We start from the raw sequence: 23,541 nt of genomic DNA, 5'->3' as shown, positions 1-23,541 counted from the left end.
CTGAGCAAGCCATGGGGAGCAAGCCAGTAAGCAGCACTCGTCCACGGCCTTGGCTTCAGTTCCTACCTCCAGGTTCCTGCTTTGTTTTCCTGCTCTGATTACCTTCATGATGGCCTATAAGATTCAAGATGAGATAAACCCTTTCCTCCCCACCTTGCTTTTCATCACGGTGCTGATGACAGAGATAGAAAGCAGCCCAGGACAAGGCCTCTATCCTTTTGTTGCGTGTCATCTCGTGTGGAAGAATCGCTGGCCTGCAGGAGCAGGCCAGCTTCTTGGAGTTCTGTTTCCAGCCTGCCATTCTCTAAAAGAGCCCTGTTCATGGTTAGAAAGGTTCTCGCCTTCCTCCCAGCTGGCCCCTGGCTCTCCTCAGCCTTCGAGTCAGGCCCACCTCCTCCCCCATCTCCTGCTAAAGCAGTTTCATCAGGATTCTGCAAGCTTCCTGTGTAACCCCCTCTCTTAAAAAAATCTGAAAATGAAACAAGACATATTTCTGAGGTTGTCAGCAGGTAGATCCACTGGCTTGTGGTAAGTACTCTCTCTGGGAGGAGCGCTCGGTTCTGATGTCTGTGTTGAATGCTCTGTGGCTCCCCCTCGGCCGCCCCCCGTGTATGCCTGTTCACTGGGCAGGGGTGGCGGTGATAATATTGTTTCTAACAACCAGACTGAAGCGTAGCCTCAGGCTGTCTTGCAAAGCCCCCTCCAAACAGCGTCTAATTAATTTTTACCCTGCCATTCCAATGAGTCCCGGGAGTGTATCGGCCCCACAACAAAACCCCCTCATCTAGTGGTTTGGAGACAGCTTTGACGTAACACTTGGTGGGTCTTAGATCTCCAAAAGAGAAACCACTGTAGAAAAAAAAAATTAAGGAATCTGTCTCCTTCTAGTCTCTCTACCCCACTTGATATTTGTTTTCCTTTGGCTTCCCTTCTTCTTTCCCCTCAGTGATCATTAATCTGATCTCTCCTGGACTCCCTTCTGCCTGTGGCACTTTCAGAGAGAACCCTGGAGCCACATATATACATATATATATATATATATATGTGTGTGTGTGTGTGTGTGTGTGTGTGTGTGTGTGTATGTATGTGTGTGTGTGTACATGTATGTATGTATATATATACATGTATGTATGTATATATATATACATGTATGTATGTATATATATATTTATTTTATTTTATTTTTTTGCTGTAGGAGAATCTCGTATTCTCTAGAGTCTAGGGTTAGGTAATTGCATGGGGCTGCCCTGAGAACCTTACTAGGTTTAAAAAGACAGGAAAGAGAGCAGGCAGCTGGCCTGATTGGCTTTCATCTGCAGTGTGGCCAGGTAACACTGGAAGCAAGGGAGAGGCTTGTTGAAGAGGCCTCTTACCCGCCCATCACATCAAAGCTGCAGTACCCCAGTATCCCCTCCCTTCCCCTGGAAGCGTTCACGGAGGAGGCTCAGTCTCACTGTCTGGCTGTCCAAGCCAAGCCCCTAGAGGCTGCCTAGGTTGCTTTCTTTCTCCCTCTTCAGGGAGTTGGAGTTGGGTCAGGGGCTTCCAACCTAGCGCTGGCCCACGCCTCTCTCTGCGGCTCCAGGCTTTTCCCTCCCAAAACTCACATTTCCCTGCGCAGTCCCCAAATACTGTCTAACCCTCCCCCCGACCCCTTTCAGCACCCACTGAAACCCCTTTTCATCCACACAGGCTGCTTATCTTTGGACCTTGGAATGAATTAAAATTCACAAAAGCGACCCTTTAGCAAGGTATTCAGAGATGCTGCACTCTAAACCGGCAGTGGGCAGAGGCTTCCTCGGATTTCAGGACCGAGAGATTGAGTGACTGCTCTGTTCTCAAGGACCCCCGCCGAGGGGACTGATCTCCTGCGAACCTCTTGGGTGCTAATTTCACCATCGCTGGGTGCCAAAGTCATTCCCTTGGGACCACTTGACTTGGCACCTCCTGAGAAATGGGGTCATTGTTCCTAATGAGCTGGAGCAGTCTGGCTCCTTGAAATGAGTTAATCACAGAATTGCAGGCCTAGGAAAGATGTCTTTGATGGCTGGCTTCTCTGTACCCGGTCCAAAGAGTGAGAGCCAATCCTATTTTAGAAGACACCCATGGAGTCACACACTCCAGTGACTAATCGCTTTTAATTGTCCTCTTTAACTTGATCCTCATGAACTGGTGAGATTCCTGTTTGCACCTTCCTCAGGGAAGGGAAAAGGCATTGCTTACCAATCAGACCGTTTATATTCTCCTCCTCCTCTTCTTCCTCTTCTACTTCCTCCTCTTCCCTTTCTTCTACTACTTCTTCCTCTTCCTCCTCTTCCTCCTGTCTACTGGGGTTATAGTGTGGCCTGCTGACTAAAAGGAGAGTCAGACATATCTGAGTAACTTGCCAACTATGAGCTGCGTGGTGGTGGCACACGCCTTTAATCCCAGCACTTGAGAGGCAGAGGCAGGCTTGTCTCTGTAAGTTCGAGGCCAACCCGGTTTACAGAGCAAGTTCCAGGACAGTCAGAGCTACACAGAAAAACCCTGATTCTAACAAACAGAACAAAAAGGACTAAAAAAAACAAAGCAAAACAAAACCAAAAACCCAAAACAACAACAAAAAAAATCAAAACAATCAAACAACTTACTCTTCCTCCTTGATCTACAAATCAGAAGGTACCCTTTGTAAAGGAGTTCGATGCATGTGGGATAGCCCCCTTCCCCTGGGTCTCACATAGCTCAGGTTGATCTTGAACTCATTACTTAGCTGAGAATGACCTTGAACTTCTGGTCCTCCTACCTGTATCTCTGCTTCCCAAGTGATGGGATTATAGGCACATACTGCTATGCTCTGGTTATGTGGGGCTCTAGCCAAGGGGTTTGTGCTAGGTGAGTACTCTATCAGCCTAGCTCATCCCAGCTCGGTCCTTCTTCTTTAATGTCAAGTGATATGTTTGTAAAGAACAGTGGGAACACTGTCCCAGGAGCCCAGAGAGACTTGGGCACTACACATGGTGGCTATAAACCAGTCCTTTCACCTTGGCTCAGCAAGTGAAAGAGATTGAGTTCAAGCCTGAGTTCATTCTATAGGAGCCACTTGGTTGGAGGAGAGAACAGACTCCTGTAAGATGTCCTCTGGTCTCTAGACATATATAGTATGGCATAGATACCATTTTAACCTCTATTTCTAGAATACCCTGCCTTGAGGTATGCCATTGCAGTTAATTAAAAATATATATACATTTTTACTTACTGATTTGTGTTTGTGTGTGTGTGTGTGAGTGAGAGTGTGAGTGTATGTGAGTGTGTGTGTGTGTGTGTGTGTGTGTGAGAGAGAGAGAGAGAGAGTGTGTGTGTGTGTGTGTGTGTGTGTGTGTGTGTCTTAAGTTCGTGAGCAGAGGACAAGTTTTTCTGAAGCCTTAATTTTTAAAGAACTCTTGATGCTGATCTATGGTACTGAGAACATAAGCACTACACAATCTAGTTTGGTTTCTGTGTGTGAACGTGCACACACGTGTGCACACATATATGCGTGTAGCTGCACGTATGTATGGAGGCTGGAGAATGACCTCGGCTGCCATTCCTCTGAAGCTATCTATCTTGTTTCTCTTCGGCCCATTAGGAGAGCCTATCTAGTCAGAGAGCTCCAGGAATCAGCCTGTCTTTTATCTCTTTCCAGGGCTGAGATTCTAAACGTGCACCGCACTGCCACACCAAGCTTCTTACGAGTAGGTTCAGGGGATTAAGCTCAGGTCCTCGTGCCTATGGCAAGCGCTTTACCAGTGGAACCATCCCCCTTCCCCTTCCCCCCTCCCCCTGAGTTTTGTTTCTTTATGCTAGTGTTCAGTTAATGGGGATAGAGAGGGGAAGAAGATGGCGATAGAGACCATGCTATCACAGACTGGAAAGGGATGGGTGACAGGAAAAGCATGCTGGGTAAGGCAGTTATGCAAATGTCAAGAACAGAGCCAAGGATGTCCCTTTCCCATTGACTGTCTTTGTAGAGCTCCCTCATTGCTTCGTATATACTAGGTACTCAATAAATCAATGGAACAGCAACAAGGAGAATCCATCTGATAGCACAGGCTTTGAAATGAATGTCCGACACAGAAGCGGATTTCAAATGGGCTATGATCTTGGCATCTTCCACCATGATCACTTCTTTCCCCGGGAATTCCCTTCCCACCTCCAGCCCCTTTTGTAGTTTAAATGCCGTTTACAGATCTTCATTGGCTGTAAGCTTCAGAAACCCTACCCCAAGTGAAGTAGCTAGAGCTTCCAGCTTGAGGTGGCGTAGTGGGTATGGGGAGAACCATCCTTACGTCTGCACTATGAGTGACTAGGCGGAATTGTAGCCCAGTGGGGTCGGAGGCCACTGTGCACCCAGGTCTCCACACTCTCCCAACCTAACCTGAGGCTGTGACTGAGGCTGATGACGTCTTATTAGTAGATGACAGATAGCTGCTAAACTTTCTTCTATGGAGAATAATTTCTGAATAGGGGATGGAAAGTACAGAGTTAAAAAAGAAAAGAAGAGGCACCCATTTTATAATCCGTATCTCATAGGCACATCAGCCCAGGAAGGCAAGTGTTATCTTACTCCAAGGTAGATGGTGAGTCTGAATGCCAGGGAGTTTCGGGATGATTATATCCCATGATACATCAGGCACGAAGCAATGGCACCTAGCCCAACGTAAGGAATGAACTTGTATAGGTATCCCTTAAGATATAACTGCTTGGAATGAGTTTTGGAGAGCACTCCACCCCATTAATTCGGGTTGCATTCCTGAAATGGTCACATGTCATGAACCTTCAGCAACATGCCTTGAATAAACTGAGAGCCAAGGTCCAGAGATGATGGAGGGCTTTCATAGGGCAATGGAGCTGGGACACCGGTATTAATATGGCGCCCCCTAGTGTTTTTGTGGTGGTAGCGTGACTTGGAATCACACCAGCATACTGGTCTAAATAGGGCCTCCTCATGGTCTTCTGATTGAAGGAGATCCTGCCTATCACGACCGTTTACATCTTTTAAACCGTCATGTTAAACAAAATTCTCTTCAACTTTAATGCCTTTCCCCCCCTGTCCAGTATCCATTTCCAGCCTGTGCTGAGTAGAACCCAGTCTTCACATTGTTTTCCCCTCATTGTGTGTGGCCTCCTAAGTACTTCAAGGATCAAGACATACCGATTCATTATTGTGACTGCGATGTTATAAGCAATGGATAATGGCGTCAGTAGATGAATCGTTGGAGGAGGTGGGTATTGCTCTGTCCACGGCTAGTGGGCAGAGGGCAAGGGAGCCATCACGGGATGCTGAGTAGTGCATGTTTCCTGCCTATCAATTGCTAGATTTTTTTTTCTTTTAAATCTTGGCAACCTTGTCTGGACAGTATAGTCCACAAGGGACACAATGAAAGCAATTGGATCACACCTGTACATGGAAGGAGGTGAATCAACTAACTGGAGTCATATTGTTTACACATTTCAAGAAAAAGTGATTTTTTTTTTTTTGAGAGGAAGGGTCTAACCAAGTATCCTTCTGTTTAGTGTAACATGTCTTTATTTTCAATGTTGCACAAATATAGCAGACACAGACATGTGTTAAAAACAGTAAGGAAAGCCAGTTCATTAACTATTGGGAAACATGGGACAGGTCATGAGTAGACAGCCAGTTGGGTCCAGTCCTACTGTTCTGTTTATGGTTATTGCTGCTTTATCAGGTATAAAAGACTCTTATTGTCCCTGTTGCACATAGACATGGGGGCCAACAAAGGGGAAGGAGATAAGCCAGGCTACTATATTTGGTGTCTCAAGACTCAAATCATAGTATCACAAAGACTATAAAGAGTCATTGGGCCATTTCATTACACAAAGAAGTGCTTGTTTCCTTCATTCCACCATGGTATCTTTTTTTCTTTTTTCTTTTTTTAAAGTTTCAATCTCAGAAGGTAGAGAGACAAAAGCGGACCCAAAAGAGAACTTGGGAACACATTCCAGTCTCCACTTTTCTATTAAGAAATAAAGGGCAGAAGCTACATGTAGATAGGACCATTGTTATAAATGTACATAAATATATGACCATGCAGATAATTTGAGATTGAAGGTTGTTTGTATAGAGATATGCAAGACACAGGCCCCCAACCCCTTTGTTTTCGTGAGCTCTCTGGTGACCCTGTGTAGCGTCCTTCCATTTGGTCAGACCTGTAGTTGCCCATCTCCCCCAGAAGACTTTCCTTTACGTTCCAGATGGCCATTCGAGGAGGAGCAGAAGTCACCTACTGAGAAGCATGGGTTGGGCATACTTTCAAATAATAACCCAAAAGAAACAAAAATCATCAGATGACATTTCAGCTTGGAGACACTCAGTTTTATGAACACTTCATTCACAATAAAGGCCTTTACTTGGAGAGTGGACTCAGTGAGGGGCTTTCAGCCACTAGCCTGTACATGTCCAGCCAGACTCAATCACAAGTTGTAGGAGCCCTTGGGAGTGGAGGTCCTGGTTCAGTTACACCACTGGGGGCCATTGCTCATGAGTGATCAGAAAGGATGGAGATTGTTCATGTAGGCAATATGGATGGAGGAAAATTGGGGTGTAGTTGAGGGCATCAATCCTCTCAACCTCAAGGGGCAGACACTGTATAGTCTTGAAATACATCAATGACATTGCTATATTGGAATAAAATTCAGGATTGTTTAATATAAAACCTATAAGTACTTTGTTCTCCTCCTAAGAAAGACTGAAGCACTCACACTTTGGTAAAGTGTAGACCAGAGACTGAAGGACAGGCCACCCAGAGACTGTCCCACCTGGGGATTCATCCCATATACAGTTACCAATCCCAGACACTATTGTGGATGCCAAGAAGTACATGCTGAAAGGAGCCCGATATGGCTGTCTCCTGAGAGGTCCTGCCAGAGCCTTACAAATAGAGACAGATGCTCGCAGCCAACCACTGGACTGAGCACGGGGTCCCTAAGAGAGGAGTTAGATAAAGGACTGAAGGAGTTGAAGGGGTTTGTGACCCCACAGGAAGAACAACAATATCAACCAACCAGTCCCCCAAGAGCTCCCAGGGACTTTACATCACCAAAGAGTACACATGGCTCCAGCTGCATATGTTGCAGAGGATGGCCTTGCATATGTTGCAGAGGATGGGAGGAGAGGTCCTTGGTCCTATGAAGGCTCGATAGATGCCCCAGTGTAGGGGAATTGAGGGCGGGGAGGTAGGAGTGGGTGGGTGGGTGGAGGAACACCTCGTAGAAGCAGGGGGAGGGAGGATGGGAGAGGGGTTTCCCGGGGTGAGATGGGAGAACCAGGAAAAGGGATAACATTTGAAATGTAAATAAAGAAAATATCCAATTAAAAAACACAACAACCTAGCACTGTAAAGTCCACAGTCCATTGTGCTTCTACGGCATATGACTAACTCTACTGCTATTTATGCCCAAAGCATCTTATTTCCTAGGAAGCCCGGTTTTAGAGAAACACACTGGAACATCTTCTTTTACCTTTTGACAAAATGAAACTGCATCCTTGGGAGTTTCCCACCCATTGCTCTCTTGGCTACTTCACTCCAGTACTATTTCATTACTTATTGATTTTTTTCAACGCCTCTCTGCATGGCTGTAATTTACACAGGTCCTACAGCCCTTAGCAATTCTTAACACCTCCAGGTACGAAGATCACGAGTCCACTAGAGAGGGAACGCCAGCTACTCCCTTTTCGCAAAGGATGAAAAAAATTGGTGAATCTCATCGCTCCAACAAGTACCTTGGGAGGCCATGGTGGGTGGAGAACACCACACTAGTGTGCATGCTAAGACAGGGAGAGGAATGGATCTAACTCTAGGACAGCGTTACCATGGTCTTGGTAAGCTCGTTTTGGCTGTAGAGTCAAGGGTGTTTTGTAGGGTATTAGTTTGAAGAAGGAAGGGAGGGAGGGAGGTAGAGATGGAAGGAGGGAGGCAGGATAGCCCATGAGATCAGCTTAATGCTGGCAAAGCTGGATTTATTATGATCTTTAAAAAAAAAAAAACTAATCACCGTTCCTTGTCAACTTATGAACTGTGTGCTTGCCTTTGTTGTAATCAAGGTTTCACATGGAAATAAAAAAGCAGTATGCTATTGTGATAGAGAAAAATACAATAAAATGGCTTGTCTTCTGGAAAAGTTCTTATTTAGGTAAAATATGCCAATGTATGAAGGAGGGAAACAAACTGAAAAGTCATTATTTCTAAACGACGGCATCATTTAGATCTATCATAAAAATAATCAATTTTAGTTGGTAGAGTTCTAGTCTCATAGACAGATTTCTTCCTTTTGCTTCTGAAAGCTTATAGTTTAATGGAGCCAGTGAGGTGGTGCAGCAGACAAAGACACTTGTCGCCAAGCCTGAGGACCTGAATTCTATCCCTGAGACTCACGGTATGCGAAGAGATCCAACCTTTCAGAGTTGTCCTCTGACATCCACACAGGCACTGTGGCATGCCTGTTGTCCCCATTAAACAAATAAATGTACTTGTAAAGAACTTTAAAATCTTATAATTTAAATATTTATTTTGGCCAGGTGGTGGTGGTGGTGCACACCTTTAATCCTAGCACTCTGGAGGCAGACGAAGGTGGATCTCTATAAATACAAGGCCAGCTTGGTCTACAGGGTGAGCTCCAGGACAGCCAAGGCTACACAGAGAATCCTGTCTTGAAAAACCAATATATCTATGTCTATATCCACCCACCCATCCATCCATCCATCCATCCATCCATCCATCCATCCATCCATCCATCCACCTATCATCTATCTATCTAATCTATCTAGTCTGTCTGTCTGTCTGTCTAATCTATCCTGGTGATAAAGCCTCTCTTTGTAGCTTAGGCTGCCCCCTAACTCATGGTCCTCCTGCCTCAGTCACTCAAGTATTGGGGTTTCATGGATGGATCATCATGCCTGCCTTGTGTGCAGTTTTTACATGGCTGGGGTGAGGGAGGAATGGGAAAAAGTAATCAAGAAGTTACAGTTAAGTACAACTCAGAAGTTCTATTATGCTACCACACAGTGGGAGGCTATAGATATCTATGCATCCTGCATATCACAAAAACCTTAGTAAAAGGATTCTCAGTGTTTTTTCTATAAAGCAGCTATAACCATTTGAGGAGACAGTTACATGGTGACACAATGTATTGAAACATCACAAGGCTCCCCATCTGCAAGTACAACTTTTATATATTTATATACGTTTGAAATTAATTCAATTTAAAAATTAAAAATACATTCTTTAATTCTGTTGTATATTTCCATGGAATTATTTTTGTCTTCCCAATAAAAGTCAATGCATGTATTTTCATTTAATAGAGGGCTATGGTGAGGATGGGGTTGATAAACCTGAAGTAATTTGATTTTGAAATAACTAGAAAAAATGGCGAGATGTATTTTCCTCTAAAGATAGAGTTGACTCTTTTGTTTCTTCCATAATACAGTTAAATAAAGGGCTGAGGGACTTGCTCTTGCTTGGCCTCTGGGGAATCTGGAGTCTGAGAAAATAAAGCTATTAACTCTCAGATTGTTTATGCAGGATCGTGTAGCTTACCAAACTGTGTGACCTGAAGGCAATTTTAGGTGGTTCTAAAACAATGACATGCTCACAGAATGGACAAGGGTGTCTTCAGGTGAAAAGGTAATTTCTAACTCCATTTGTTGAAATCAGTGCAAATGACTCAGCCAAAGGAGCCATTCAGCACTAAAGATTAAAATTAATAAGCAGTTTTTATGATGTCTTATTTTCAGTTACCTGTTTCATTTATGGCTATTATTTGTGATAGGTTCTTAACTGACTTCTACCATCTGATTTTCTCTTCTTTCTTAGAAGAAAAAGAATTAGAAATGTTCAATATATGTACTGGTGTTTGTGTGTGTGTATGTGTGTGTTGTGTGTTATGTGTGTGTAGAGGCTACAGATTGACATTCAATATCTTCTTTTGTTGCTCTCCACCATTAATTTGGAGGCAGGATCTCTCACTGAACCTGAAGCTCAGTGACTCAACGATGCTGTCTAAGATTACCAAGTATGCTGCTATGACCAGCTTTCCACGGATGCTGAGATTTCAAATTCAGGTCCTCATGTTTGTGCTGTGGGCACTTTGTCCACTGACCCCTCTACCTAGGCCCCACCCCCTTGACTTTCCACATCATAGTACTTGTGAAGAAATTATAAGGAACAGGGCTTGTTGCTTGAGTATCCCACCCTCTACTTTGGGGACACAGCCCTGACATTTCTTTGCTGTGGATGCACCTCTCACATGACTTGTTTGGGACAGACCATCCCCCGTAGGCTCTAGGTTGACTCGAACCAGACCAGATAGGTACAACCCAAACCTGCCCACAGTGATGAACCCAAACTAAGAGACTAAGAGCCCCAAACAGGGCTTCTCCCTGGAACTTTCGACATTGGTGGAGCTTTCTCCCACGGGGAAGGCTGTGTTGATTTAATGTCATCTTGGAACGGACTGGGGTCATTTCAAGCAAATCCCCACTCACAGTGAGGCATATATATGAGAAAAACATCCCAAGTGAGTGTAGGAAGGAAGAAGTGGGTCAGGTGGTACCTACTGTTGGGGCCATTGAATCTACCTGAGCCCAAAGCAACCTGCCCAGGTTTTTAGCCTATGACTTAATAGAATCTCAATTTTACTCAAACTAATGAGGGTTGCGGTCTAGAGGGTCTCGATCACTGAGCACTGAGAAATGAGGGTGACTGTGTTTAGGAGCAATCTGCATGCTTCAAGTGAATTGCCTTTTGTTCTGAAATAAGTCTAGACTGTTTAGGCAGGCTCATGGAATTAAGAGATTAGTGACTTGGTTAGCAGTGGACAAATGCAGTTAAAACACCTAAGACTTGACCTCGTAACTTCCATGGTACGGGATCGACCCCTGCCAAGGCAAGAGATACTTTAAAAAATCCTCAACATCTGTTGCAAGATGTTTCTCTGATGAGGGATGAGTGAGGTGCTGATCTACGGGTATAGCAATGTGCCTTCATGAGTGGTTTTGTTGCTATGTTCATTAAACAGGATAATTGTAGTAGGTTTTCTCATAGGGCTATGTCCTAGCTGGTCTCAGGTTCTTGGCCTCATTCACAGTGACAGCTATGGGTTCCATTTTATGGAGTGAGCCCTAAATACATTTTTAAAAAGTGGTTGGTTACTCCTATAATATCCGCGCCACTATTGTATCTTGCGTGTAGGTCTCTGCTGTGGATCTCAGGTTTGCAGATAGGTGAGGTTGAGGAACATCTCTCAGCAGTGTGAATGCTAGTCAGCAGCTGGCTTCCAGTTCATCACCAGCTCAATTTCTCCATGCTCTAGGCATGTGTGTATGTGATGTCTTCAGCAGTAAGGTCTTATCGTCAGACAGTAGAGGACAGAACATCACTGACAGTAGTCCATACTGTCTGCTGGAGGAGTGCCTGTGGTAATTCACATAGAGACCCACAAGAGGCTAAGGTGTAGAGACTGAGAGACTTTGGAGCGCTCAGTTTTAAAGGGGTTGCCTTTATTACCCTCTTCCCCTCAAGGCTCAAGTATCTTTCTGTGAGGCAGACTAGGTAGAAAGATTGTAACAGTCAAAGGTGGTGGGTGATTTCAAGGAGAAGATGGTTTTCCAGATACAACAGGCCTGATGCACAGATGAACTCATGGAGACTGTGGCAGTAGTATATATAAGACCTGTTCAAACTCAAGCCAGACAAAATCCCAGCATGGAGAAGGGGAGGCAAGCACAGAGTCCCACCCTTAGCTAAGAAGTTGTTTAGCTAGAATAATACCCCCTGGAGGAGGGAAGATTCATTTTCTTCATTGGAATGGTTAGATCACCCACACTTGGGGTAGGCCCTAAGGTCAGGAGTAGTTGACCAGTGAAATTTGTTGTGTGCCTGTGTGTTCACCTTTTTTGTTGTTTTTTTTTGTTTTGTTTGGTTTTTTGTTTTGTTTTGAGAGAAAGAAAGAATGTAAAGTTGAGTGGGTAGGGAGATAGGGCAGGATCTGAAAGGGGTAAAGGAATACAGTAAAAACTTATTGTATGACATTCTCAAAAAACAAAAAACAAAAAGCAAAAAAACAAAAAAACAAAAAACAAAAACATAAGACAGCCCCAAGTTTTGCTTTATTTCAGTTAACATTGAAGGATATAAAGTCTTATAGTTGTAGCAACTACAAGACCAAAAACGAGCTGGGTGGGCAGGATGAACTTACTCGATTAAACTTACAAGAACTAACTGTGGTCATCTATTATTAATGGCTACTGTATATTAAAAATGGATGGCACTGAGGGCAAGCTAATATTTCTAAGGAGTTTAATACAATCTGGAAATGATGACTGTTCTTGCTGAAGATTGACACAATTCCCAGAAAATATCAAGAACACAAACCAGCAGGATAATCTGCATTTTCCGTGACTCACAGGAGCATCCTCTTAAAAAAAAAAAAAGGCGTTTAAATGCAAAGATCTAGGCTGGCTTTAATCACTCTACAGCCTGACGCCAACCAACATCTCTCACCTCTGAAAATGCATAAGAAGAATATGCACCTTGTTAAAATTCATCCATGTGTTTCAAACCTAGGCTGGACCGGGGAGTTCTCTGCTCTTAGAATGAGCATCACTAAAAGCACACATTCCTTTTCAAAGCAACTGTCTCTTGCATGTTTATTTCTTAACCATCTTTTCCTGATGCTACTGTTGGTCATAACAGGAGACCAACAGCCACCTGGCAGTGAGGTCCGACACTGAGGAGACCTGGGACATGGCCCAGGGCAAACGGTACAAAGAGTTTCTCTTACTGAGACAGCCCAGCCATATGGCCAGTTTGGCCCAGAGTCAAAAAAATCAAAGTTGTAAAACCATCACTATGATGTGGGAGATGTGTGGGCAGCTGGGGCTAACATGCCTGCATTGTCACTCTGAGAACTGGGCCAGCCAGATGGCACGGAGGGACCCAGACAGGAATTCCGCAGCAGGAGGATAAACTCCGGGGTCCGTGCGACTTTCGCAGATCCTGCCCTGCATCCTCTCTCCGTGCCAAGCTGGAGTGTTGATCTTCTTTCATGTCATGCGCTTTGCGCATCTCCGTGTCTTTGATGGTGCTGGTTCCCCCGTCTGTCTGGAATGATCACCTGCTCCACTCTCATCAAAGTCCCAGCTACCCCTGCTGTACTTTTGTGGCCAGCCCTCCAGCATGCTCTGAAGTATCTGGAGTGCCACCAAGCCCCAGCTGCCCACCCCCAATTTTGCCTTCATGCCTCTACATGGCTGTTTTTCTCTCTCTTCTTAGTCTCCCAGTCTCTTCTTAATCTTCCATAGTTCTCCTCATCATCTCTTTCTGCAGTCTCCCTGGTCTCCCCTTACACTGTAGAAGATCCTCTTTGAGTAACTTGGTACCTCACTCATCAGGTCCCAACACACTCGTCCAGCACCGCAGACCTCCACAGAGATCCCTTCCATATTCCTGGAATACCTGCCCTTGAAGACTGAAACAAACAAAACATAAAATTTAAAACAAAACAGAAACCCACCTGCTTCATCTAGACTAATGGATGAGGCAGGATGGCCACAGGAGGCGGGTTGTTCCCGAAGGTCACTTATGTATGTCAAAGTGCCATTTCCTCATGTGTACGGAGTCCTTAGCATGTCCCTTTTGCGGTGACAGTCACGTACAGGTAACTTAGGCAAGCAAGTTGAATCCGATGCTTCCGGCTTCTGTGTGAAAACTGAACTGCTATGAGTTTGTATTGACTTTTGGCAAAGACCCTTTTCAATTGCTCTCTACCCACACTGGAGTACTGAAGTAAAATTAAATAAAAAAATTCCATTTATCTGTGATTTTGTAACAGAAAAGATTCTTGCCTGGACCTGAAGGATTTTTTTTTTTAAAGTAAACAGTACCAGGTGTTTAGACAGGGACGGTGGACTGCCAGGTTAGTTTCTTTACAGCCTGGTATCCTGCTAGTAGCCGTCCCTCACCTTGTAGGCTTAAATATAGACTACACCCAGAAAGGGGCAAATGACCTAGGCCATGAAGCAATTAACTAAGGAACTATTATTATTCTTCCATTCTCTACAATAACCCTGGGAGTTCAGAACATTCTCTCTCTCTCTTTCTCTCTCTCTCTCTCTCTTTCTCTCTCTCTCTCTCTCTCTCTCTCTCTCTCTCTCTCTCTCCCCACATACAAGTACATACAAACACATATTGACTTGTGAGTGTTTATATAGAGGCCAAAGGTCAACTTCCAGTGTCTTCCGCTTTCCATCTTCAGCCTGCTGTTTTGAAACAGGGTCTCTGAGCTTGGAGTTCACTGATTCAGCCAGAGGGATGGGCAGGTAAGCTTCAAGGACCCCTTCTCCATTCTCTGCGGTGCTGGGGTTACAGGTGAGAGCCACAATACCTGGCCTTTCACATAGGTGTCAGGGGTCCAAACTCAGCTATTCATGCTTGCCCAGCAGGGACTTTACCAACAGAGCTGTTTCTCCAGATTCATGCTTTCCTCATTTTAAAGATGTTGGATAAATTGATATTGCTGCAAGCTTGTCATCCCAACACCCTGAAGGCTGGGAGCAGGATCTGCACGAGCTCACAGCCAGCCTGAGATAGAGAACCAGACCTTGTCTCAAAACAGCTAAGAAAGAAAGATGTTGACAGTGCTTGTGGGGGGAGAGGCAACTAAAGTGATTTACCAAAGCCAAAAGGATGAGTAAGAAGCCGGGTCAAGATTTGAACCCAGGGTTCCGTGAGTTTGGCTTAACCATTAACTTCCAGGGTGACAATGTCACTACCGTTTAATTGTTTTACAACCTCAGGAAAGTGATTTCCTCCCTGAACTAGTGTTTATTGTGGAGGAAGAAATAAAGACTCGACTCATAATAACGATTTTGGGCCTGGCATAGATTCTGAGTCCTTATATTCAAGGTGACTTTGATCTATGGTCTACTAGAGCATATTCTTGACTTGAGGGATGGACCACTGATGTACACATATAATGCAATTTAAGAAGCCTTGGGAGAAGGGTATAGCTGACCCTACCTTGTGATCTCAGAGGGCTGTTACCAGGAATAACTAATAAAAAAAAAAAAAAAAAAGCCCAGGACGTGTCCAAGTGCCACAGTGACAGATGCCACTATACATAAATTAGTCTTGCAGAAAGCTCCTTGCCTGGGGTCATCATAAATTTCTGAGGGCGTAAAGCAGGGCTGATTGTATTTACTTTGTCCCCTGTCAGGTAGAGAAGGGGGTGAGAGGCTAGTAAAACGATTTAGTTGGCTGGTAAATTATCTGTGAGATTGATTAGAAATAGGCAGCGAGCAATCGGCAAATTGTCAATGTACAGAGGACAATACTCAATAACTAGATGCAGAAATTAAATTAATTTAATGCGAGGCCGCTGTTCTGAGAGGGTGTTTCACTGAACTCCTGAGATGTTATCTGGACTGAAATTACTCTGTGTGTGTCTTTCTGTTTGTCTGTCTGTCTGTCGGTCTATCTTTGTGACTCTATGTGGTGTGTATGTGAGGGAGCCAGGGTGATCCCATTGGCCCTGAACTCAAGAACTGTAAAGCAGTAAAGATAATACACAGGGGATGGTAGCTCCTCCTGTGTGTACCATTCAAGAAGAGATCATTTCGTGGAGATTAGAAAGCAAACATCAGCCATGTAATAAATTACTCCGAGTGTCCCAAGGATTGGAAGCCGTCTGCCATTGTTCCTCCTTCCCAGAAATGATGTGTCTCATTGTTCCATCATTCTAACGTGATTATGCATGCAAATGACGCCCCATCCCTTCTGCCATTTACAATTCGGCTGAAGTTCTTAAGGAGCTGGCAAATGGACCCGGCCCAATCACAGTGGAGGGTTCCAAAAATGAACTTTTACAGCAGAGCAGAGAGAGAAAACAACAGGCACTAAGCCTTGCTTATGTAAATCCTTCAGTGCTGTATGTAACACAGAACAGACGTGCGAGGGGGGCACGCTCAGCGTTTTAAAAAAAAATGGGCATCAACTCTTCGCTCTTGTTGGAAAATGGATTACTCAAATATTGCTCTGGTTGAATCAAATATTGAATTAATAGGGAATTATCATATATACCACACATGGATCACCAATTTTAAAAGAATTAGACCTCTGCAAAATACATTTAATTTAATATTTCTTTGATGAGTCAGAGGGCACTTTGAGATCTTGCTGTGCCCCCAGGTCATCATTATGAACTACCATTGATATTGGCGAGCTTTGGGGGTGGTTAATGAAGCGATCTGGTCAGCAGAACACAGGAAAACAGGGAGTCTGCTGGGTTTTAGACATTTATGTCAGGGTGCTTCCCTTTCAATTTTGATCTCTTTCCATCCCCAGGGAAGCCCACAGTTCAGTCTTCCTTTCACATCTAGGCCAGAGCATGGTTACATCATCCAGGACCTCTTGAGGATTTTCTTATAGATGACTGTAGCTTCTTCTTTGCCATCAGTATTGCATTCCCTTAAATATATCACTTTTCTTCTTTCTACTCTCCCTTTTCCCTATACTTTTATTATATCTATGTCAACAGTCAGCCCTTGGTGTTTACCTGTATCTCATCTGTTGTTTCAACAAAGCACATGTTTCTCATGCACACACACACAGACACACACACACAGACACACAAAGACACACACATCATATTGTGTCTATGTGATGAACATGTACAGGTTCTGTTTTTGTTATTATTCCTAAAACAATACAGTATACCAGCTTCTCCTTTAGCCGTTGATTCTATTAAGCACACTAAGTAACCCAGAGCTGATTTAAAGCATAGACTAGGATGTGTGCATGTTCTATGCATCTTACACATCTTAAGCATCTTAGAATTAGGTGTTCCTAAGGATAGCCTGGGTGTGATTCCTCATGGATAGAAAGGGCAGATACCTACAGCCCAATAGACTGCTTAGGAAGTACACCTACAGCCATTTAGAGGGTACCTGCTTGTATGTGACCGTAGAAAGGCACTAACATAGGTCTGTTCTAAGATTTACCACCCCAGTTATTTGAGCGTGTATGCATAAAGAAACTCAAACATGAGGGAAAGAGACAGAAAGACTTACACCACAGGCTTAGGGCTCAGCCATCATGATTGACAGGTGTTAGTTCTAAACCAAGGAAACAAAACAAACTTTACCTTTCCTCTTCTGTTGCTGCTTGCTTTCTTTCTTTCTTTCTTTCTTTCTTTCTTTCTTTCTTTCTTTCTCTCTCTCTCTCTCTCTCTCTTTCAAAGTATAAGTTATTCACATTCTTTTTAAATGAAAGGGCACACGATTAGACGTTGGAAGGCAGTTGGCTAAGGCAGGGTATAATGAGAAGCCTTCTTGTGGTTTCAACATTTTGTATTTCTGGTCAGAAATTTCTAACAGTGTCTGGCTAATTCATTTGTTGGCAGTAAGTAATAATGAAGCCAAATTTGTGAGTTCAGAGCTCACTTGCTTCATAACTGTAGACTAGGAATTAAGGTCGGATGTCAACGTGAGTCAGCCATCTTGAAGTCAGCCATCTTAAAAATAAAAATGACTCACCAGAGGGGCAAAAGGAGAGAGTAGAAAGAGATAATTGGGAAAACAATGTCTACATCAGGAACAATCAGTCATGCAAATTGACATAAAGTAACATTTTGTTTATTAAGTTCATTTGGAAGCCCAGAGAAGAGGTAAGAAGTGGAACCCCAATCTCAGCATGAAAATATGAAGGAGCCCCTCTAACGAGGCAGGTGGGAATGCAAATTAGGATATTTTGGAAACCAATTTGGAAACAAAAGATATAAATGTATGTCTACTCCTTTTGTCTTAGTAGTTTAACCTGGAGGAATGAGCCATACAGAACTATGGAGTTTCTAGAACATTCTCTCCACTACTTTCTGAGTTTATTATCAAAGGTGCCATACATACATGATAGAAGCTGGTAGTCATAGGTAAAGTAAAACCTTTATTTCTGGTTTTCAGTGTAATTTATAGCAAAGCCTTTGTGTCTGGCTTTGTGTGAAAGGTTTCAGCAAAGCCTTTGCTTTGTTTGTGTTAATCAGAAAAGGCTGAGAAGTTGTTTTGAGACTGTTTGAACCTTAAAGAAATGTTGTCTTCCTGGAAAGTCTGCTCTTGGTGCTACGTGAGAGATTGCCAGGGGACAAACCTCGGTCCTAAGACACTCCTGGCAAACACAGAGGTCTTACTTGTGATTACAGCTAGCCAGGATCGGAAGGGACCAGGATCTGTAGGGACCAGGATCGGTGTGGGTCGTCTGCTCTCAGGCAGCAAGGGCAAGATAAGTTTGGCAGTTGGAACCTTTTCCAGCTCCAATTAATTTTGAGTAATGATTGAATAAAAGTAACTGGAGTGAGCTGGCTAGGGTCAGTCTTTTTTTTTCCCCCAAGAAGTCTGAACCCCTCTGCTCTTCAAGAAAATGAAAGCTTAGCATCTCGGTGAGCTTCTCTCTCTCTACTGCGGTATCTATGACCAACACCAAACAATAGACGCCTGTGAAGGCTAACTGGGTGATGCTAACTTTGAGAAATGGAGTGGGAAATCTTTAGTTGAGAAGGGAGGAGATGTGTTTGCCTGAAGACATTTATAATAATATACCAAACATTCTGTGTTGACAGAGAACTTTACACCGTGATCACAGGTATGATAGTTCCTGGCCACATAAAGAATGATTTAACTCTACATTATCATCCGCATTTAAGTACTTAAAAAAAAAATGAACATGTTGCTTTCCTTTCTAATCCAAATAAATATTTACGTGAGTTTAACAAGGTGACTTAAATAAAATGAAAAGCGTTTGCATGAAAATGCCTAACGACAAAGGTAGGATTCAAGATGAAGATGTAAAAGTTCCCAGCGATGTACATGCACCCAGAAAACTGAGTTGAAAGAATATATTCTGAAGAACCATGTACAATGGGGATGGAGGGATGGCTTAGCTGTTAAGAGCACTTCTTGCTCTTCTAGGGGACCCAGGTTTGATACAGAGTACCCACATGGCAGCTCACAATAGAGAGTGACTTTACTTCCAAGGGATTTGGCTCCTGAGAGCACCAGACACTTCAGTGATACACAACACAAGCACACACGCAGGCAGTAGGCCCCTCTCCTCCCCCACACATACATTTAAAATAAGAATCGTGTACAAGGGCAGAACTAAGCAAACTCACTCTTTTTTTTGTTGTTTTGTTTTTTTAAAAGGGACACATGGAGTGGGGAGGAAAAGTGGTAAGGAGTACGTGATGGGGAGAAGCTGGAAGGGGGGATGGGGGAGGGTTTGGTCAAAGAGTAATAATGATGATGATGAGAGACAGAGACAGAGAGAGACACAGAGAGGAGACGCACAGAGAGAATAGCTGGATTTTAGCTTAGAATTAGAGCAAATTTCCAACAATTTCTGAAAGGGCCCTAACCACATTTTCACTGTTTAATACCGTGTATTTATGTGAAGTGGTGTTCTCAGAACCGTCAAGTATACAATCAAAGCATCATCAGTTCTGGAGAAGTTGAAGCTGCTCTGTTCCCTGTAGCATCAAATATTAATCTGAGATTTAACTTTCTGTGTGAGCATAAGCACACGTGTCTCATTAGGATGCAACTATGTTTTTGTCTTTAATAAGGGAAAATTATATACACAAAAGTTTGTTTCAAACTAAATTTCATCATTGTTATCACTGGGATAACAGAACGGCTATGTCTAGATGATCACATTATAAGTGCTTTTCTCTGTCTTCTTTAAATGGTACATTATTTTATCAGCAGGAATAATGAATAAAACATTTAACGAGAAAATGTTATTTTATAAAAATAATCTGGGTTACATAACGTGGTGAAATTCTTTTACCCAAACAAATGCAAAATTTCAAAAACAGTGACCCATATACAGGACAAATACTGTATTTCTATCGGGTTTGACCAAAGAAATTACCATTTTTTTTTGTAGGCAAATAATGGTCAAACATTAAAATAATTGGTTCCTTAGAACAAGCTGGTAGGGCCCTGTTCCTTGGCTGCAAGACATAAAGAAACTGAGACAGAACTGGCCCAGGAGCCTCTTCTCTGCTAGTTAGCAGACTGGGGAAGAACATCAGCAGTCTTAGTCATGTGGAACCTGTGTGTAAGCACACTGAATACACTAGCGAGATGAACCCACTGCTACAATAGTGGCAAACCTGTTATGACGGTAACCACCTTAAAAAAAATCCTATTTGATGCCTGCTTTTACGAGGGAATTCTCATCTTGTACCGTAAACCTGTTGGAAAATCTGTGGTTAGGGAAGTCACAGGTCTGTGTAGATAGGCCACTACTGTGTTGTTCAATGAACATGAGAGCCTATGAAACTACCTCCACCACTACGATGTCTGCATTTGTAGAGTAGTACCGTTATCAGCCTCAGTCAGGTGGGCTTCCTTTCCCAGCAAGCAGCAGTAACCACAGAGCCTCTGAATTGACTGACGTACAGAGAATCAGTGACTGTTGAATGTCCAGCCACAATGGGGCATCTGTGTTACCCCTCAAGGGTCAGGGACCATCAAAAATGGAGGATCAGAAAGAATGTAAGAGCTGGGAGAAGGGAGGGAACATGGTATGTAATGCTGACTTCAAGGTATGAGATGGTTATCGTCTTCTTGAATCCACATCAGCTGTGATTAACAGCACAGGAACTCCATAAGACCGGGCCTGTTAATACCCTATTATGGAAGGGAGAGGGATTCATGCCCCCTCTATCCCTGCTCCCTGAAGATTTATGAGAGACATTTGTCTTCAGTGGTGTAGGTGCGTGGTACTATAAACAAACTCCCGGATATGCTCCTGTAAAAGACCCTAACAAAATCCACTGGGCCACAAGAAGAAAAAGAAAAAAAAAAACATATCCAGATTGAAGAAGGACTAGTTGGGGAAGAAGAAAGAGATTAACAGGAGTCAGAGGAGGGCAAAAGAGGGGGATGGGGGTAAATACAATTGAAATATGTTATAGACATGTATGAAAAAAATCATAATGAAACCTATTATATATAATTAATGAATGCCAATAAAACATTGAAAATAAAGATAATCACGTTAATAAAAGTAACACATTTCAATTAAAGTAATACTTGCCAAACACAAGATCCTTTAATGAGGAGTTAGTATCACGTTGGTCCATTTGTACCGTAAGTTTGTACCACAGACCAGGTGAGTTATAGGCAAGAGAGCTGTTCTGGAAACTGAGATTCTGAATCCAAGATGGCGGCTGCTCCGGGGTCCTGTGAGAGGCTAGTCTGTGTCTCCAAGGTGATGGATGCCTCTGCTAATGTGGCATCTTTCACGGGGAGGAAAAAACACAGAAGAGAGGGGCAGATCCGTTCCCATGAGCCCATTTTGGTGGGGCTTGTGATTGGCCTTGTGAAAGCCAGGCAAGTATGACCCTGCAAAAGCAGTGTCTGTTGCTTCAACGATCCCTTTCTCTGCCTTCTTTATAAACCTTACGGGTAGGCCTCATCTCACAGTATGGTTGAGTTGGGAATAGATTCAAATAGAGTTTTGCGGAGGGCAAGTTAAAATGCGGTTGCATATATATTTTAAACATCAAACTTAACAGAGGACAGTTCCTTCTTATTTACTGTCTGTCCCTGCACCGTCCACCTCACCATGAACACTTGACTATGTCTGCACAGTATCACATAGCTGTCAGAAAACTACTTTGGAGAGAATTTAATATAAAGCAGGCCCAAAGTCTCTGTATATGAATGTGAAAGTTCCTTTGACCCCAGATGCCACAGGAAAACCAGGAGTCCCCGGAGAACAACTTAGAGGAACAAGGAACAGCTTTTCAGGGGCATGATCTCTGATTGGAATCATGCCCACTCTCCCCTCTGCATGAAATAAGCACGCACGTACGAGCAAAGAACTTTGGGTGTTCCCTAACACCGTGGAGTCTATGGATATCGCAGACTAAGAGTGCTCCACCTGGCTACGTGCGTGGGGACGTGCACAGGTGAAGGCTGTGGCCAGGTACGATGCTCAGTAGATACGGTGTGGGAAGAAACACAGATTTTGGCAAGATTAGATTAATATCTAAAATCACCGAAAGATGGGACATGACTGAGTGGCAATAGCTTTTGGTCTGTTGGCTGTTCTCTAAAACAGACAGCAAAAGGGCAGGGGATAAACGTGGGCTTCCTTTCTGCATCTCTCCCAGAAACATATCTAGTCCAAAGAAGCCACCTGGCTACCATTCAAAGACATGTTGGGAAAAAAAAAAGATATAAATATATATTTGGGGGTTAAAAAAATCCATTACTTTTTTTTTTTATTGCATTGAGTTGCTTATCAAGGGTGTGTGAATAATGCCAGGAAAAGATACTTTTCAAAAAAATCAATAAGTTGAAAATGCTGTTTTAGGGTTGCTGTAGTTGTTGGTTGTGTTTCAGAGTTATTCCTATTGACCTGAATTCAAAAACAAGGTATTGATTTATAAAGTACCTTCAGTAAATAAATGCACATTCTCTCTGCTAACCCTAATAACCTGGAACATACAGAGCAAGGTTCCACGTCAGCTCAGAGGAGCCATATTTACAATGCCACAGTTAATCCTCTTTCAGAGCCCACAGGCCACACTCTTCTGTGGAGGGGGACAACTGAGGCAGCATTATAGACGAAGGGAGGAACTTCTTCATTTTGGGGGGCCCCTAAAAGATCTTTTCAAACATTACCCCCATTTTCTGAGCATCCAGGAGACACAATAACAAAATCCCAATGCCCCTGATGATAGAATGATAGCTTACAAGATGCTTTCTTTTCTTTCTCTCTCTCTTTTTCTATTTTTGAGGCAGGGTCTCACTGCACATCCATTGTCAGCCTAGAACTCTCTATGTAGACCAGGCTACCTTTAAACTCACAGAGATCCTCCTGCCTCTCCCTCCCCAGAGCTAGGATCAAGAGTGACTCATGAAATTCTTATACTCTGTGCTCCTATCCAGCTTTCCCCTTGAGACCGAATGACCAAATATGAACAGAAAAGTAGCTCTCTGAGTTCCTTCTACAGAACAGAGCCCGAGGCTGCCAGTGCCTGCTTTAGATTCAAAGTCCATGTTGGGATGATGTCACAGGCTGACTTTCATTTTATACCACTTCCATTTATCACCTCAAGAAACGCCGGTTTGCTTGTTGGTCCCACATTTTATCTAAAACAGAAACAAAGGGCTGAAGAGATGGCTTGTTACTTCAAGATTCTGGCAGAGGACTAGAATTGGATTTCCAGTATCCACAACTAGTGGCTCACACTAGGCTGTGCTCCAGGGGTTCTGATGACTTCCAGCCTCTGTGGGCACAGGCACACACATGCACATACCCACACTTGCACATATGTACGAATAGACACAAATCCATTCTCCTGTCTCTGCCGGCTACAGTGTTGAACTTACAGGCACACACATGGCTACACCTAGCTTTTGAGGTGAGTACTGGGTTCTCAGCTGTGGTTCTTATGTTCACGGATGCTCCTACCCACTGAACTATCCCTCCAGCAAACTTCTCC

The 23,541-nt window shown here is 43.5% G+C and overlaps 1 protein-coding gene and 2 long non-coding RNA genes across 3 annotated transcripts in view; 2 read left to right on the top strand and 1 right to left on the bottom strand.

Moving 5' to 3' along the window:
• Nucleotides 1–23,541, bottom strand: part of Zfhx3 (zinc finger homeobox 3) — a 682,326-nt gene that overhangs the window by 382,444 nt on the left and 276,341 nt on the right. The window lies entirely within an intron of this gene.
• Nucleotides 1–23,541, top strand: part of Lncbate1 (brown adipose tissue enriched long non-coding RNA 1) — a 31,426-nt gene that overhangs the window by 5,485 nt on the left and 2,400 nt on the right. The gene's annotated exons all lie outside the window — the stretch shown is intronic.
• On the top strand, nucleotides 1,168–8,423 carry Gm51548. Its single transcript, XR_003947448.1, has 3 exons — nucleotides 1,168–5,237; nucleotides 7,660–7,855; nucleotides 8,318–8,423. It is a non-coding gene; the product is annotated as a predicted gene, 51548 (long non-coding RNA).

The sequence above is a fragment of the Mus musculus genome, chromosome 8, assembly GCF_000001635.26.
Source record: "Mus musculus strain C57BL/6J chromosome 8, GRCm38.p6 C57BL/6J".
Classification (NCBI taxonomy): Eukaryota; Metazoa; Chordata; class Mammalia; order Rodentia; family Muridae; genus Mus; species Mus musculus.
The sequence above is the reverse complement of the archived record's forward strand: the minus strand, read 5'-3'. Positions and strand labels throughout refer to the sequence as shown.